Source organism: Drosophila bipectinata, chromosome XR (assembly GCF_030179905.1).
Source record: "Drosophila bipectinata strain 14024-0381.07 chromosome XR, DbipHiC1v2, whole genome shotgun sequence".
In the NCBI taxonomy this organism is placed as follows: domain Eukaryota; kingdom Metazoa; phylum Arthropoda; class Insecta; order Diptera; family Drosophilidae; genus Drosophila; species Drosophila bipectinata.
In genome coordinates, this window is record NC_091735.1 from 18,251,430 (window position 1) to 18,270,662 (window position 19,233).

Sequence of the window (19,233 nt, forward strand, 5' to 3'; positions counted from 1 at the left end):
ACCACGTTTTTCGATATCAAACAATTCATTTTTGACCGTTTTTTCGAAAAAATGGAAAGGCTAAACATCACGATTTTTTCGATTTTGGCCGAAAAACTTTTTGTCCGATTTCGGCAAAATTGGTGTGCAGTTCGATAGACTTTGGGGCGCTGATTTCGAAAACGCCAAGCGTTGCCAGATCGGAGCTTAAATGGCCAAGATATGGGCTCTAGAATCTCTGTTTCTACCCCGATCTGGCAGCCCTGCACATTTTCGGAATCAGCGTTCGAATTTCCATCGAACTGCATACCACGTTTTTCGATATCGAACAATTAATTTTTGACCGTTTTTTCGAAAAAATGGAAAGGCTAAACATCACGATTTTTTCGATTTTGGCCGAAAAACTTTTTGTCCGATTTCGGCAAAATTGGTGTGCAGTTCGATAGACTTTGGGGCGCTGATTTCGAAAACGCCAAGCGTTGCCAGATCGGAGCTTAAATGGCCGAGATATGGGCTCTAGAATCTCTGTTTCTACCCCGATCTGGCAACCCTGCACATTTTCGGAATCAGCGTTCGAATGTTCATTGAACTGCATACCACGTTTTTCGATATCGAACAATTAATTTTTGACCGTTTTTTGCGAAAAAATGGAAAGGCTAAACATCACGATTTTTTCGATTTTGGCCGAAAAACTTTTTGTCCGATTTCGGCAAAATTGGTGTGCAGTTCGATAGACTTTGGGGCGCTGATTTCGAAAACGCCAAGCGTTGCCAGATCGGAGCTTAAATGGCCGAGATATGGGCTCTAGAATCTCTGTTTCTACCCCGATCTGGCAACCCTGCACATTTTCGGAATCAGCGTTCAAATATCCATCGAACTGCATACCACGTTTTTCGATATCAAACAATTCATTTTTGACCGTTTTTTCGAAAAAATGGAAAGGCTAAACATCACGATTTTTTCGATTTTGGCCGAAAAACTTTTTGTCCGATTTCGGCAAAATTGGTGTGCAGTTCGATAGACTTTGGGGCGCTGATTTCGAAAACGCCAAGCGTTGCCAGATCGGAGCTTAAATGGCCGAGATATGGGCTCTAGAATCTCTGTTTCTACCCCGATCTGGCAACCCTGCACATTTTCGGAATCAGCGTTCAAATATCCATCGAACTGCATACCACGTTTTTCGATATCAAACAATTCATTTTTGACCGTTTTTTCGAAAAAATGGAAAGGCTAAACATCACGATTTTTTCGATTTTGGCCGAAAAACTTTTTGTCCGATTTCGGCAAAATTGGTGTGCAGTTCGATAGACTTTGGGGCGCTGATTTCGAAAACGCCAAGCGTTGCCAGATCGGAGCTTAAATGGCCGAGATATGGGCTCTAGAATCTCTGTTTCTACCCCGATCTGGCAACACTGCACATTTTCGGAATCAGCGTTCAAATATCCATCGAACTGCATACCACGTTTTTCGATATCAAACAATTCATTTTTGACCGTTTTTTCGAAAAAATGGTTAATAAAAGTTAATAAAAGTTAAGATATAATCCAGAGATATACATAGATGCCAAATCGGGCCAAGGTTTCGTTGATATGGATCGACAAATGGCCATTTCCGTCCTTCAAAGTATATTATGTTTGGGGAAAATGACAAAATTTTTATTTCCCCCTAGAGTAAAACACACAAAACATCCTTATTTTTATTGAATACTAAGGAGATAGTCTTTTAATACTATAAGTAACCTTATATTATCTTGAAATATAAGATAGGTATTAAATATAATATTTTAAAATACTTCTAGCATAAGGGCGTAAGTTCCGATACTTTTTTGAAGGCATGGGCGACGGCGCAAAGTTAAATATCCTTTTTCAGGATACACGTTCACCTGGAGAATAGAACCATGATAGATCAACACAATATTTTATTCACTTAGTAGAGATCTTTACTTACCGAAAATCACGGGGTAGAACTTGCAGGATGGAAATACTAATATTAACAGAGGCCCTTATGTTCCGGTTTTACAAACGCAGCGATAAAATATTTTCAATGCAGCTTTTACATTAAGCAAAGAGTACTATGATCACATAGTAGCGTTCTAAGATCCTCGCCGGTCCGCATACTTTTCTTTCGAACCGTCGAGAACAACCGCATGCTGGCCACATTAGTTATTTATTTTTGCGTATCTCCAGGTCATCTCCAGGTAGAATCTCATTTACGTTAATGTACCTTGTGTACTGTCAAGGTACCGGTGAATCTAATCTACCGTCAATGCTTGTGTGTATTTCACTGTGAAAACATTTATGGAGGGTCAAAAGAGACTAATGTCTCCTAAAATAATATTTTCCAACCATACTTACTTAGTAGTTCTGAATATGTCCGTGGCCAACAGGGTCCACTTTTTATGGTTTGCCTTTCGTTGCGTCGTCGGTATAAGTTCCTTGATTTTTTCGCGGCAAGCTTAGGATTTCTTGTATCGTTTCGTTCAAAGTTTGTGTGGTCTTCTAAGCAAACAATTTGGGTGGGTTGAAGCTGGAAAGAAACTTATATTAATGAAGGCCATCTAGTTTGATCAATACTAACTGCTTATCCAAACGCTGTCTTTAAAATATGTATGTATTTTCTATGCAGTTTTTTGGACAAAGTCGCCGCCTTCCCAGTTCCATGCGAGATAGACAGAAGATATTATTTACATTTTAAATGCGTTTTAAGATCTTCGCCGGTATCCTAGTATATTTCTCATGATGGCAATCAAAAGAAATGGCGGATGGCGAAAACAGGATGTATTGAAACTGGAAAGTATTGGAATGTTAGCAACTGTGCTATAAAGATAACCTGTGATGTTAAGCAAAAGAGAGTACAGTGTGCATTAAAATGCAAGATCACTTGTGGAGTAAAATGTGTGTTGTTTAACGAAAAATCTTCAAACGACTAAGATAATTTGACTTTAAATTTTTATGGCCAAAAAAACTAATTCTTGCAAAATTTATGGTTGCTCGTGCATGTAATAATAAATGTGAAAGTTAATCAAATGCATGTTGGCCTGCAAATGAAGTCGTAAGATCGCCGCTGGTCTTAAACAAAACTTACAACTTGCAAGTCAAGTTAGGAAAGAGAATTCTTGTTGAACTCCAAGGAAATACCAAAAATACAATAGAGAAAGTTCAACAAGAGTGGCAAAAGCAAAAGCAGAAGGAAAACCAGAAGCGTAGCATGCTGCTGACAATAAAAACAATTTACAAGTTTTTAGGAGAGGCACACCATGCCCCAAAGGGATGCCACCTCCGCCACAGTACCACCCCCCCTTTTGGCTGCAACTGATTGATCCATCCACCCAAAAAAAAAAACTTTTTTGAGTGTGTTTGGCCAAGAAGTCGGATCGGAAAAGTTGCCGCTTTTGCTGTTAGCAAGTTTTTAGCGCGAGTGCAACTGAATCAGTTTCAAAAGTGCCCCAAAAGAGCCCCCCAAACTATGCAGTGTATATAGTGTATGTACTTACGTTTATACATATATAGGGAATATATACAGCCCATTTAATTGCCGGACAAAACTCCATAAACATGGCCAGAATCCAGGACCAGGCCAAAGACAATGGCTTAGACAACCCAATAGCAATGGGCCCTCATGAGCCATAAAAGCGTCAAGCGCGTAAATTTTCACGCAGCCAACAAAAGCAACAAAAATGGCCAAAAACCGATAAAGCCCTAGATGAATACGAAGAGGCAGAAGCTCAAGTTGGTAGCTGAAGTTGGGAAAACGAGAAAAGCGGCAAAAACATTTAGTATTTTATACACTCCAGCTGAGGATTGCAAAAAAATATTAGACGAAAATTGGCCTTTGAACATAAAAGATATAATATAAAAATCATAAATACAATTTTGATGAGTGAAAGAAATATGTATTAGAAAAGCTTTGCGACTAAGTTTGAGGGTCCTTTGATCATGTAATATTTAATTAAATTTTACTATAAATTTTTGTAAATTATTGAAACTGTTATCTACACAATTGTATGGTAAGCTTTCAATATTTCAATATTCATTGAATTGTATATTTCAATATTGGGTTCATATTACTTACATAAAAGATTTTCCAAATTATAAAATATAAAAGATAAACTAAATTACAAAGTATTAATTTTAAAATATACCTTAAATTAAATTTCATTATTGTTTTTTTATTTTGTCATAACCGTATATTTTTTTTAGAAAGCTTGGTACCTCACTTAACCCTCAGATTATAAGAACCCTCTTCTCGTTTTATGTTTCTTTTTATTATTTCGCTTTTATTATTTTATTATTTTTATTTTTGGTATATAGAAGAGAAGGCGAAATTTATTTTAACGAGCAAAAGTTTTGTCGGGAGTTGGCCAAAAGCGAGGCCTGAAGCTAGAAAAAGACAGAGATGAGCGGAAAGTTAAGCCAAGTTAAGAGGGCAAAACGGGGCGTGGCAGTGGAGGAGGAAGGTGGAGGGGCGTAGGGCAGGACAATCCCTAAATGGCAATTTGGCTGCCGCAGTCGCTGGCATTTTATTAACGCGGCTAATTCCATGCATGAAACGAAGAAACAAAAAAAGGGAGGGAGGGTGGTTGGCCAGAAGCCCCCCCACCTCTGGTGGACCATCTACCCCCTAACACTGTCAATCCCTACCGTCTCCACCCCTGCCTGCATTCTCTGGTCGTCATTTCTGTTTTAGCTAATCTCTGACTCGGTTTTAGCCTGCACGTAACCAAAATCCAGATACAGTTAAAGCCAAAGCCAAAGCTAAAGCTACTCTGGCATGCCCCTCCCTTTGGGGCAAGTGCCTCTGGCTTACACATAAAGACCAAAAACCAAAAAAAAATAAGAAAAAAAGTAAAAGAAATGGAGGGAAGAATATTGGGGAAGCGGAATTTATAAATAAAAACGCTACAAATCCGCTTGGCTTGCTCTTCTCGTATCAAGAAAAATGCTGCGAAAAAGTTTGCGTTTTTCCGTTTCGTGTTCTTGGCATGCATTTTTAAGCTAACAGGATGGACAGGACCTCTGCTCCCTTCCCTCTCACGGGACTCGCAAGGATACCCTATAAACAACAAGGATTAGGAACAGTATGACATACAAAAAAAAACTTTTTCGCGAAAGTTTCTCTTATTTTTGTTGTTGTTCTTTTGGAAAAAAATACTTTCACTTCAAGTTATTTGACATTTAACTTGAAGAAAGATTTCTCCTTTTTTTTAGGTTCTTTAAACTATAGGGGCTTGTAATTTAAACGAAGTTTTGGTGGGAACTTTAAGAAAAAATTGAAGCTTGATCTTTGAAGTCTATTTTATCATTTCTTAATTTGAGGTTAGAAAATAGTTTTCTAGAACTTTTTGAAGAATATCTAGTGTCTTTCAAAAGATCTAGGATCTCTAGGAAAAAATTTTTTTAAAAACATACACTCAATCTACATACATTAATCTGTAATTAATAAAAGTTAAAAAAAAATCTCAATAAATATACACTTTTTAATTGATTCCTTCTAACTTCTTTCCGGATTTTGTACAGAAACTTAGGATACTGTTGGCAAGATCGTGGAAAAAAATGATTCAGGTTCAGGTTAGATTCAGGTAGATAAGATCCCAATACACCCACTTTTTGAAATCCGAGGCCCTGAAAGAACCGTCTTGAGGTAAACTATATGCTATACACTCGAACATATGTATGTATATCCTACCATATCCTGACAAGAAAAACCTCAGACTTGCATGCCATTAATAAAAACTAAAAATAAACATAAAATGGGCGGCAATATGCCCGTATTGGGCCTCCAAAAATGTAATCGAATGGATTAAAAGGGCAGACTACTAGTAAGTGGAATAAATTCCACAAAAAAGTAGGAATGAGAAGAAAATCTGTGGAAATATTCTGTGTGTGGCAGGGAAAGTGCTAACTAATCTGCATAGCTGGCAAATTATCTTCCCCATGGCTATTCTTCTTTCTCTCTCTACTACACACTATTTATCTCTTTCGCTCGCCCTTTCTCGCTCCCTGTTATCCTGACGCTGTGTCTGGCACTGATTTCCGCCATTTAAGCTTGCATGCAAAATCTCGTCCGTTGGAAAATCTCCTGAAATTCTGCACTTGACAGCACTCCATTCAACGTAATTCTGCATGTGAATTTTAGATTTTAGACTCGGAATGTGAATGTGCAATGAGAGTACCAGGGTGTCTATCAAATGGGGGTTTTGGATGAACTCTCAGTAACTGGGGGAAACTAATATGTTTGCATAAAAAATAATAAGTTGTAGAAAATATATATATGTGCAAGAAAAATTACTGAAATTTAAATAAAACATATTCTTAAGATATTGTTGATATTAAGTATGAATATTAATGATAACTCATAACTCATGCAGTTATAGAAACTTAAGGGATGGCTAATAATAGTTTTTTCATAGCTTAAAAAAATGGATTAAAAAGTGAAGAAAAATGCCCAAATTCTTTAAAAATAATTCAAAAATCAAGTTTTGATCGTATTTTAAGAAACATTTTTTAAGCTTTGCCACTGATATTAATAGAGCATTGAAACTATTAAGTAATAATTTAAAAACAACAAATCCCCTTGTTTACAAAAAAATAACCCCTAACAATTCCAAAAAAAATAAACTAACATAATTCCCTTTAAAACCATTCTAATAAATTTATCTCAGTGTAATCCCCTGCAAAGCGAGTGACTACTTGAAAAGGGTTTTCGCAGGATGTCTGATGGGATAAGGCGCGTTTAATTGGGGCTAACTGGACGGGTTGAAGGAGCAGGAAATTTAATTGGAATGCAGGGTGATGCCTCTCTTATCCTGTTTCCTGAATCCTATCACTCCATCTCATACCACTCATCCCCCCCTATCTAATAACCCAAATTTAGCGAAGTGTCCTTGGCAGACGTTGTCCTGCAGCAAGTGTCACACATGCCGCATGCCACACGAGCACAACAATGTGATTAAAATGCAATTTGCTGCCATTTACTTTGAGCATAAGGCGACTGCGAAATGCTGAAAAGCTGCTGTAAGCATTACCAAGGCACTGAGAGAAAAAAGGTCTGCAAAAAAATGAATTTATCTATCTATTTTCCAAAAAATAAAAAGCCACAGGTAACAACTCTCATAAAGGGTTTTTAAAAAACTCTTTAGAAAAACTTGCCCTATAAGATCTGTAAGTCGTATTTCTTAAGAAATCCCTCACGAATATTTCCCTAAATTATCAACTCTCCTACATTTTTATAAAAAATACTCACCTTTTCTAATATTTTCTCTCTGTTCTTTGGTGTTTATGTTGCATTGGAATTCCGACAAGAAGTCAGCTAACTGGCGTATCCTTGCGACCTCCTTCCCATGCGCGTATGGATGTATGGGTGTCCTGCACATTCATTTCCGCTTAAAGTAGAGAAAATAATAAAATTTTATTATGCACTTGCCGCCTTGCCTTGAATGGCAATGATGATGATGATGATGATAATCGTGACAAAGGACGAATAACAGCAACCGGATGCCAACACTCTAGTGTGTTCATGAGTGTGTGTGTGTTTGTTTGTAATTTATGGCAAGCAGGTCCTTTACTCACACAGTCAAGTGTTCCTCGTTACTCGTTGGACATTCAAATTACAAAACATCTCCAAGTCAAGTTTTCACATAAATTTTTAGTTTAGGAATTTGGAAGGCATAAATATTGAAAAGGAAAGATGAAAAGGTTAGAGGAATGTCAACAATTTGAGGAGTACGCTTTAGAGAATTTTTATAAATTTTTTAAAGAATAATTTTTTAAGAAAACTATCCAAGGAATTAATATTGTAGGGTTGTGTATTTAAATACGAACCCTTTTTTCTGCGTGTCTCTCATTTTTCTCTTTTTCTTTATCCTTTACACTTTTGCCCTGTTTCCCTTATTCTTTCCCCCCGCCCTTGTCCCAAAATGATTGATGATGAATGATTGATGCTTGATTTATGTATTCCGCACTTTATTTACGTCTGGGGCTGCACTTAAAATCCGCACCGAAAATGCAACAAAATTTCTGTGGGTGGAAGTAACCCAGAAAGTAAAGTGCGTTAAAGTACCAACAGATTTGAAAGCTTGCCAGCTCCCCCCTTATCCCCTTTACAGCCCTCCTTCTCCTACTCTAACTAAAACCAGCCAACCCTAACCCCACAAAACGCCCCCCTTTTTGGGGTACGTACGACTATGTAGAGTGTTTTGTGCTGCTTCGTTAGTCTGACAGCTTTTCGGTTTTCGATTCGCTTCGATGGTTCACTGGCTGCCTAGCATCCTGGCAGCCTAACCCTATATCCTGGCAATGCAGCACCACCTCTGCGTATATGAGGTCAACATAAATGCATTTATTTCAGCTCTTTAAGCTTTAATTAATCCAAACAAGATGTCAAGAGTATTTACCTTGGCAAGGAAACACAAACTATGCACTTTCAAGAGCAAATAATAAAGTAAATCGTACGAAATGCGATTAATTAAATAGGCCATTTAATAGTTACAACATGTCGAATGCACAGGAACCTACAGGGTGGAAGTTTCATTAATTTTCTTCAAGTATCTAAAAGTTTGATGGAAGATTTTTCCACATCAACTGACTTGACTCTAAACTTTCCATGAAATAACTCAAAATACTGAACTAAAAGTTATAAACTTTGAACAGCGTATACTTAATAATATCACGCATACGCCACGTGGAACCGCCGCGACAGCTGTCAATGCAAAGCCTGCCAATTAATTGGAAACTAATTGAAAAGTGGGCCCCAAAACGCAACCTAAGCCCACCATCTGACACTTGTCCGGCTGCGGCCTTGTGCATATTTCATTTAAAATCATCGATCGACCCACACAACCTACTTTAACAGAGACCACGAAAATATTGAAATTGAAACTGAGAAAATGTAACTAAAAATGTAACTCAAAAGTGTAACACTCTCTGGCATTTTTTTTCGCCTTTGGCAAACACTTGAGAGCTGACGCCTCAATGGAGCTTTTATCAAAAAAGCAAACGCCAACCAAGTGAGCTCCAGACGAGCCTCAAGTCTTAAGTCCTGAGTCCTTAGTCCTTAGACCTCCCCAAGCTGAAATGCAAACAGCTGGGAAGTCGAGTTGAGTTCTTGCCACACAGAAAGCCCTAAAATAAATCATTTTTATAAAATAATGACTATTTAAATACTCTTTATAAAAATCTTTATAATAAATTTGAAAAATTAAATATGCTATAGAGCTAAATATATATAGAAATGTATCTTAAAAAAATATTTTCTACAAAGAAAACCTGAAAACATACCATAGGTTCGTAGCTTGGATGATAGTTAATAGATAAAAATAAGAAGTAATAGAAATAATAATAATATAAATAAAATGAACCTTTTACCCAAACCTAATAAAAACTCTATCAAATTAAAACCCTTATTAAAAAAATGGTCCTTAAAAATACCAAGCTACCCTGCTTTCTGATGCCCTTCCAGCATGCATCAGGTTACTAAGAAATCTATATAAATGCCATATATATTGCACACATACTCCATATAAATTCCATTCCATATGTACATTTATCTACAAACCCCATATGTATATCGAAATCCCTGGTCGAGGTCAACGAAGTGAAATTGCAGTTGACTTTAAAATCGTTCAACCAGAAGATTGCCGTAAGGATTTCTTTATTTTTTTTTGTTGGAAAGGCGACAGATTCAATTCTCTTGATTTACAAGGAAACCATAAATCAGGGAAGCTTTCATCTTTCCGTTAAGGCATTACCAATGCACTTTGACACTTTTATTCTTTTTCTTTTTACTTTTTTTTATTTGTGGATTTTTTTTATCACCTCAAGTATTTCTTACCTCCATGGTTGCCCCAAAAAATCAAACAACAAATCAAAGAAGCCCCAAGGTACACACATACATATATACATATATATAAAAAATAAGGATATTTTTTGCTCCTTAAGAAAGGAAAAAAAATGGAGCCCTGGATTTGTACAAGAAGATGCCATTTGATAAACATTATTGTACATGTCCGACAATTTTTCAACAACAATCGGAGCGTGCCCAGGCATTTGATTGATATGGAGGGTTAAAGGGCAGGGGGGTAAGCAGTAGGGCAGTGGGTATGAGAGTGAGAGTGAGATTCTACATAGTAGGCGTGGCAGTTTAGGTTTTCGGAAAACGATTTAAGGGAATATAAATGACAAAGCATTTCGCTTTTGGCAGCTGTGGAAGTGATTGATTTTGGAATGGCAAAAAAACGACAACTCAGGGTTCTACTTCGTGGAGGATAAGAAAGTGGTTAGGGAAGTGGGTAGGGAGAAAGTGGAACGAAAGTGGAGAGAAAGTTTGAGAGTTGTACTAATACAAGCACACATATTTAATTGCAGCAGCCGGAAATCGCACAAGCGTAAAACCATTTCACATCTGTGGCCGCCAATCAATTGATTTCCGCTCCTGCGACTCCTTCGAATCCTTCGACTCCTTTTTTTTCCACCATCTTAGTCTTTCCCCAAAAAAAAAACCCTTCCAAGCTTTACTTACATTTTGTAGGTTTTTTGTACATTTTTCTAAACGAATGACCCGGATAGACTCCACTGATATAGATAATTCTTTCATTTATCCTTTGAAGTTGTAGCTTTCCATTCCTTCTTTTGAATTTTATAGAAAGTAGGTCTCTGGATTGGATTTTTTGGGGTTTCTTTAACTGAAAATACACATAAGTAAATTTATTTTTTATTAATATTAAAAATTCTCAAAAAAGAATATATACAATTTAATTTTCAAGACAAACTATTACCAGAAACTCCCCTCAAAAAACCCCAAACACCAACCACACAAAACGCTATCCCTAAAGGACAATAAATAGAACTCAATCCTATTTCCCAATGACGTCTTTCAATTACAACCTAATCCTGGCTGGGCGTCAATTTATTAGATATTATTATATGTATGGATTTTGCTATATTTCCATACAAATGTGACAGATGCTACAGACATGGCGAGTGATGACAAATGTGTCCTTTTGGCGGGTATCCTTTGGCGTGTTATGATGATCATTGGCGCAAAGCAATGGCATCAGTAACATCATCAACATCATCATTATCATCAATTCGTGTCCAGTTTGAACTTCCGGTTGGTGTCTTCCGTTTGTTTGATTGCCTTTTTCGCAGTGTGCGTGCGTGACCGTTGGCCAGGATACGTCAGGATGCGGCAGGATATAGCAGGATATGCCGTAGCTGGCAGGCAGGCAGGCACGGAAAAAGTAAGGGAAACTGGGGCAACGCCATACTGGAATTGATTGAGCTGTCGACTGTTTGTCTTTCTCTCATTCTCGTCCTCGTCCTCATCCTCATTCTCATTCCTGTCTCCTTCGCGGGTGATCCTTGTGGCAAACGTCCTTGGGAAATGCGTCGCATAATTAATTTTCACCATTCACTGTTCACTGTTCCACGGTTCGCCACTGGAAAATTGTATTGCGAAATTGGCCAACAATGGCGAACAAGTTGGCCGTTAAGAAATCGATAGCATTTTGAATAAATCGAAATGATTTATTCATTCGAGCCTCGAGCCACAAGCTTTGAGCTTTGAGCCTCGAACTATCCGTTTCATATGTCGGCCGGCTAATCAGGATATGCCATCAAGGATATTTAATGTCTCTTGCATTTATACATTTGTCGATTTATGCCGATTTATTTATGCAAATACTTTTACATTTACATTTTCATTATCCTTTCGATTGTCCATCAATGTTTTGCATAAATCATGTTTGTTTCATAATTTATTGCCTTCTGATTTGCTAAAAATTAGTCAAGTTCACAGGCCAAGGTTGTTAGTTAAATGAATTTTTAGTCATTTGACATTTGTGTCAGATTTGACAATAAAAAATAAATACATTTTTGTGGGAATTTAAATCAGTTACCTGGCCACGGGGAATGTGCGATTTTTAATGAATAAATCGAGTTTCCTTACCTTTTAGAAAACACCAAATGCGTTTCATAAAAATCAAGTTTGGTGGTAAAGCGCTGCTTTTATTTCCGAATTCATTTTTTTTTTTTCAACATTCTAAACAATACATTCTTTTAAATTTTAAAACACATTTTTAACCCTTGGGTTTGATTTTAAAAACCCATTCTTGTAAGCCAACAATCAAATCGATGCTTTAGGTAGTCCATTAGTCCAAACGTACTTGAGGAATTTTGAAAGCTTACTTCATTACTGGGTTTCTTCTTTGTTTTCTCCATTCAATCCCACGTCCTTCCACATCCCGGCACAGCCCCAACGAATCTTCGACATGGAGACCATTACTTCCTCCTCATCGTTGTCTTGATCTTCGTCCTTTGATTCCTTGGACATCTCCTGTGCGGCCTGGCGGAGGGCGCGAGCAGCACGCCTGGCGAAGGCATTTCGGTTGAAAACCATCACACTTAGATGCCCCTTGGGACTGGAGTGCTTCTGAAAAATCTCCCTCAAGCGATCGTCGATAGCGTCTCCAATCAATATGGCAGTCTCCTCGCCGGTGATGAACATAAGACGGGGAATAGCCGGGTCCTTTCCAATCCATATATCGTTTTTCGGCATCAAAATGCCCTTGGGTTCATTTAAAATCATCTCGACAGCTTCTTGGTTAATCGAAGGTGAGGCCTTGTCCTCCCCAGGCATTGCTTTAGACACGTCTAGCTCCAGTACTTCTTCTGGTAGTCCCAGCTGGTCAATGGTCTTGTCTGCTTCTCGCAAGTGTTCGTCAACTTCAAGAATCTTCGCCATGGAGGGAATCACTTCAGATTCCAGCAAGGGTCCAAGTTCGGGCTCCTGGGAGACACAGATGTGTAACTGGGAGACGGCCAGCTTCTCGAAATATTCGATCATCTTGAATACTTTCTTTTGGTCTTCCATTGTTGTCTCAAAGTGTTTCTCCTTCCAATTTAAAAATTTCCAATAGAAAATTGTACAAATTTGTATCTAAAGTCGAAACGTCTGTGAGGCTGTCTAGTTTGTGACTGAAATGTATTTTGGTTTCTCTCACTTGGTTTGAAAATTTCAATTCCATGGCCCACTTGGTGCGGAAATTTTTTCAAAAAGCTAGTAAGTACAATGGGCCTGACTGGATTTTAGTGGGACATATTATATGAAATTTACAAATATAAAATATACATTATTAAGACAAAAATTGAGGAGTTAGTTTCGTGAGTTCTATAGCATATATTTTTACAACGAAGAAAAATGGGATTTTTTAATGTTTGGATCCTGAAATTCCTATATCTTCCATATATCTTTATATAATCTAAAAACCTTAACTTAAGTACCACTGGTTCTAATTCATTTAATTAACTTAAAATGCTTACTAATCCAATAATAAATCTAATAAATCCCTCCGCAGCCTCTATATTAAAAAAGCCACTAATTTCCAATATTAACCCTTGTTGGCTTAACAGTCTTAGCCGTCTTTCCCCCCTTTTTGCGGTGCCACCAATCCATCCCCTTTTTGTCAACATAGTTGTTGCCTTTTTTTGTTGCCTCATCTTCCATATGCCACAGATTTTGATTTTATGAGCGGCACATGGATGGGTTCCATTATGATTTTTTTTTATGATCGACTCGCCAATCTTTGTATGTTTTGGGGGCGTGGCACTCATTAATAGACAGCCCTCATACAGCCCATCCCATGGCTCATGTTTAATACATGGGCTTATGGAAACATAGGCGGGGTTAGCCAAGAAAAAAGGGGGTTTTAGCAAAGAATAACTCAAGTGGCTGGAGGTTTCGGTTTCAAAAACTTCAGACAGGATTCTTTCTTTTCCTTTTCCGTTTGAAGGTCAGATCCGGCCACTCTCCACCTCCTTCTCACCATTTTTTCGCCACTTCCATGCGCGTTTTCGTGTCGCCATTGAGACATTTTGGCATCAAGTTTATTTTGTATGAATTTATGGGCCAAAAAGCTTTTCCTCTTCATGCAAATTTCTATGGCCACTTTGTAGGTGGATGTGGCACTGTGGCAAGCAGCGAAAAATGCCACACGAAGATATCTATAGGGAGGCTATGGGGGGCGTGGCCTGGACCTAAATCAAGCTGAGTGCCTGCAAATGGCAATCAGCTGAGAATAATGGCGATTATATATGTGGGCCAGGCCAACAAAATGCGAATATGATTTCACCCAAGGAGAGATAAAGGAACTGGTTTCCAACTATATTAAATGGATAATTTAATCAGAGTGAGAGCTATAGCTTATGGGGATTTATTATTTTATCAACTACTAGATGGCATATTTATAGGAAAATGCGGGGATAACATTTTAAGGGATTTGAGTTATAAAAGTCTAGGTTTTGGTATTGGGAGCAAATGTTATATTTAATAATAATATACCTTTATGGTACCTCTTTAGAACCTGAATAGGTTTTAAAACATTTTTAGTATATTTAAGCAATTTATTATAGATGATAGTCACCATTTATAGTAAAGCTACTAAACTATATAATACCAAATACTTGCATTCCTAGACTTTTCTGAATTATTACTACAGAAATACATATATCATTATTAGAGGCAATTATAATTTTTAAAAAATGAGTGTGTATGACTCCTGGAAGTCTATATTTCAAATATTATGACCCTACCTCTAATAGATCTTCGAGATCCAGATGTTCTCTTTCTAAAAGGTGTTCTACAAGTATCCGGGTATCCACATTATGTTATTTTTTTCAATAATTTTTAAACACTTCTTAACAGATAGTTTATAGTTTTATATATATGTTTTTATATCCATAGTAGCATAGTATTTCAGAATTTCTAATAAAACTTTTATGAAAATTATCAGAAAAATATTCCGGTTTCTAAAATAATTCTAAACAACAACCCCTTCAAATTGCATTAAGGGGACCCCCCCCATTCTCGATTTTAAATTTTGACGATTTTCAATGGGCTGGCAAATGGACATAAATTATTTTTTAGGGTTGTAACTGTGCTTACATATATTAAGACACAAAAAGGAAGAAAATCATTTCACAGAATTTTTTTTTGTTTTGTTTTTGTTGTTGTTTTTTGTGATCAAAGAAAAGCCCTTCTTTTCGGCGGCGCATGTGATTTCCGCTCACTGGAACATCGGAATCCAAAAATTCCAACGGGATTAGAAAAATTACATGTTTGGCTCTCGTATGAACTAGGATTATTAACTTCGCTCAAAAATTAACAAAATGGCGGACCTTTGAAATTTTTTTTTTTAAATTTCCATATTTTTCAGCCACAAATCGAGTTGAAAAGTAAAAAAGATCTTCACCGATTTGATTTATCCTAGTTCATACGAGAGCTATATATGTATAGAATAACGTGTTAAAATTTGGAAACGATTGGATTAATAGTTTTTGAGTAACCTCATGCGCCAGTTGTAAAAACACTGTTTCGAGAAAAACGCGTTTAAAGTTTTGAGACGGCTCTCGCCGTCGCCTGAGGCTTCCATCATAAATCGGCTATATCTTCAAGAGTTTTCGAAATTTTGACTTGAAATTTTCAGGGAACATTCTTGAATAGTTATAAGTTCGAATTAAATTAAAAACAAGAAAGGAAAGCTAACTTCGGGCGGAGCCGAAGTTGATATACCCTTGCAGTTAAAACCGGATATATATTGCAAACATCGGATATAGTTGGTATATAGTTAGTATATAGTTCTACCAAGTACCATTTCCGATCGTTCAGTTATATGGCAGCTATAGGATATAGTCGGCCGATCCTAATGAAATTTGGTAGGTTGGATCAACTGGCCAAAAATATAATCTGTACCAAGTTTCAGCTTTTTATCTTCAAAAACACGAAAGATGGTTCACTTCCGATCGTTCAGTTATATGGCAGCTATAAGATATAGTCGGCCGATCCTTATGAAATTTGGCATGTCGTAATTTGTTGCCAAAAATAGCTCTCATGTCAAATTTGAACGCTGTAACTCTAAAAACACCAAAGTTATACCATTTCCGATCAATCAGTTATATGGCAGCTATAGGATATAGTCGGCCGATCCGGGCCGTTCCGACTTATATACTGCGTGCAAAGGAAAGAAGGGTGTGTGCAAAGTTTCAAGACGATAGCTTCAAAACTGAGAGACTAGTTCGCGTAGAAACGGACAGACAGACAGACAGACGGACAGACGGACAGACGGACATGCTCATATCAACTCAGGAGGTGATCCTGATCAAGAATATATATACTTTATAGGGTCGGAGATGTCTCCTTCACTGCGTTGCACACTTTTGGACAAAATTATAATACCCTCTGCAAGGGTATAAAAAAAAATCGATTTTTTAAAACCGAGAATGGGGGGGGTCCCCTTAAATAATCCTTATTTTTAGGCTATAAAGTGACAAATATTTAAACTAAATACCCAGAAATTGAAAACCCATATTATTCCAGAAAGTTATCCATTGTTTTATGGAGTCCTGTCGACATAATCTTCGGGTAGAATTATATTTCATTTTCGGAACATGGTAATATGCATGGAATTGTGAGTATCTGACTTATATGGGAGAGTCGCTTCCAAGAGCCAAGGACGCAGCGCTCCTGGAATCCTCCTAGTCTCATTTGCTATGCTATTTGGCTGTTATCCTTGCTGGGGAAGAGCCAGTTCAAGGGGAAATGCACTGGGGAAGTGCACAGATGGGGGAATGTGGGGCCAGAAAAGCGGAAAATGGGGCCAGTTGTTAGATGCAATTTCCAGATTTGTGCGTAGCCTCCTCCCCCTCCCCTTCCATCACACACACCACCCATGTGAGTGTGCATAATTGAGGACTTGCACAATCATTCTCTTTCTCTCTCTATCTCTCTGTGAGGTGGGAGGCACCCCCTTGTTTTTGACGCCCCTGTGCGTCCTTCTTTATAATTCAGAAACGTGCCGGGGAAAAAGCCAATTTGCTTTCAGGCCAAATCAAGCGTTCCTCAAAAGTACAAACAAAAATACAAAAACAAAGAAAAAAGAATGAAAAAAACCCAGAAAGAGAAACAAGCATTCAGGAAAATGAAAATGAAACTCAAACTGAAACAGAAACTGAAACACAAAACTGTATTCGAGCTGAACGGATAAAATGGAAACTGTGGAAAATTGCAAAATATTTGTTAGGACGTGACAACGTTCTCTCCTTTCTTGGCCAGACTCGCCCCTCCGGCTTCCTTTTTGGCCAATTTGCGACAGGTGCTATAGATGCTATAGATGCCAAACCATAGCAGACCATTCCAGGCCAAAAGCATCCAACGATGCCAACAATAAAACATACGAAATACGAAAAAATAATGTTAGCAAACGAGGGGAACACAAATCTCATCCAAGACACGGGAAAAAAAAGAGTTTTAAGAGGAAATTTATAGAAATTTTAAATAAAAAATGTCTTTAAACATTTAAAACCAACCAAATACCAAATAAAAAGTTAAACTCTAAAACAAACTCCAAAAAGAAAGGAACACGGAAAGCCTTTAAGGAAACTAATCATATGTATTGTCTTTAACTTTTTGAAAATTTTCTACTAGTTTAAAACACTATTTTTAAACCGAAAAAATTTTTAAAATGTAATACCTAGCTAAACAGTTTTTTCTGTGCACTTTTTCTCACTCTATCACTCTTTCACTGTCTCTTTCCCCCCTCAAGAAGCGATAACAAAAATCCTTCGGCAAATTGTTGTGTTAACCGCTCAGCTACGTGAATTGCGGAGAAAATACAAAGGATCTCTGAGGAGCAGAGAAACAGAGGGATTAGAGAGCGGGGACCGGAGAGCTGGTAATGGAGAGGCGGTCTAGAATAGTGGGCGTGGCTAGCTAAATGGCCAAAAGCATGCAGCACGCAATCGCTGGCGGACACTTCCGCAGATAACAAATGGCCGGGACAGAGACATCGTATTTAACTCAAAAATGTTGGCCTGGCCAACAAGGAGGCCAACAAAAATAGCCCACGGGTCACGCGATTTATTTTTGGCTTCTACTATACATATATTCCATATTATTTTTTTAGTTTTATTTTTATTTTTACTTGTCGTTTAAATAATTATTAACTGTAGGTATTAACAAGTAACAAGTTTATTCCAAAGAACTGGCTTATTTATCAAAAAATAAAAACTTTTTCTTAATTTTGTTAATTTTTTTTAAGGCTCATATCGGGACTTGCAAGGAGGTCCTGTATTTCTGATTAAGGATATACATATACACCTTATAGGGTCACTAAAAATTTCTTTTAATAGAAAAAATTATAATAAATTTTGGGGATCTTATAAAGCTCTAGTTTTCTCTAGTTCTCTAGATCTATTTCTAGCTCTAGTCTAGGAATTAAATATAAAACATTTCCCGAAAACAGTCATAACCACCCACAGTAAAGCTACTTGAAAGCCACAAAAATAACAACCTCCAGCTATTTATGAGAAACATTTTTAGAACCATGTCTATTTGCAATTCCCACACGTGGCCGGTTGGGGCACCTTCAGGACCTTAAGGACCTCAAGGACCTCACTTTAAGCGACCACAAATGTACGTGCGTGTGCGTATGAACCCATTGTGTGTGTATGACTGTGTGTCTAGAGGTTGTGCAAGAGGTCACGTGCCTCCGTTTAGTTTGCATATCGCAACATCGCACTAAACTCTCTGGAAAGTTGAAGGCACGCACCCCCAAGGCATTTTTGGTCAACTTTCTCCCAAAATACCATTTGCCTTTCGTTTTTTTGTTTCTCTGATGTCATAAAGAACAGTTCTTTTTTGTTTGCTTTTTTGGCCTATCAGCTTCCTCTTTGAGGTCTAATGTCCGAGGCAAACACGAAGCTTGCCACTTTGATTGGAATTCCGTCATAAATCAGTCCGATTGCAGCCCACGTGGCGTATGCGCAATGTTGACGCTTCACTTTTCAACTGCAATTAGCAGGGTTCAGTTTTGAGGGGGACTAAGGTGGTCAAGGGGCACTCAAGGGGGTGTGGCACTCACAAAAAGCGACAAGGGGGTGTAGGATAGTTTGTAGAAACAGCTGCAATCCTGGACACACGGCTTTTGTTTTGCTCAGAAAAGTGGCGCCACACTGTGACTCCATTACTTTTATATTAAAAAAGGAAACTTTAAAAAAATGTTTAGTAAATTAATTTTATGAATAAATTCTAAAGAAAACATAAATTTTAAACATATGTTTTCTTGGGATTAAAATTGTATAAATCTATAATATTAAAACATAAAAATATAAGAAAGAAACGGTTCTAAAGAATAATACAATCTTATGTGGCTTTATTGAAACAAATATTATAACAAATAAGTGAATAAACAAATAAATAAACCAT

At 37.4% G+C, this 19,233-nt stretch overlaps 1 long non-coding RNA gene across 2 annotated transcripts in view; it reads right to left on the reverse strand.

Moving 5' to 3' along the window:
- Positions 1 to 1,728: 1,728 nt before the first annotated feature.
- The window catches only part of LOC108131880 (uncharacterized), a 63,089-nt gene continuing 45,584 nt past the window's right edge, over positions 1,729 to 19,233 (reverse strand). Inside the window, exons 3-8 of one of the 2 annotated variants that reach the window (XR_011441886.1) lie at positions 10,495 to 10,657; positions 7,222 to 7,360; positions 2,557 to 2,765; positions 2,334 to 2,505; positions 1,927 to 2,262; positions 1,729 to 1,861 (exon numbers count right to left, since the gene is read on the reverse strand). This is a non-coding gene — a long non-coding RNA (uncharacterized lncRNA). The remainder of the gene's footprint in view (positions 1,862 to 1,926; positions 2,263 to 2,333; positions 2,506 to 2,556; positions 2,766 to 7,221; positions 7,361 to 10,494; positions 10,658 to 19,233) is intronic. The other variant, XR_001773662.3, reaches the window with a different exon arrangement.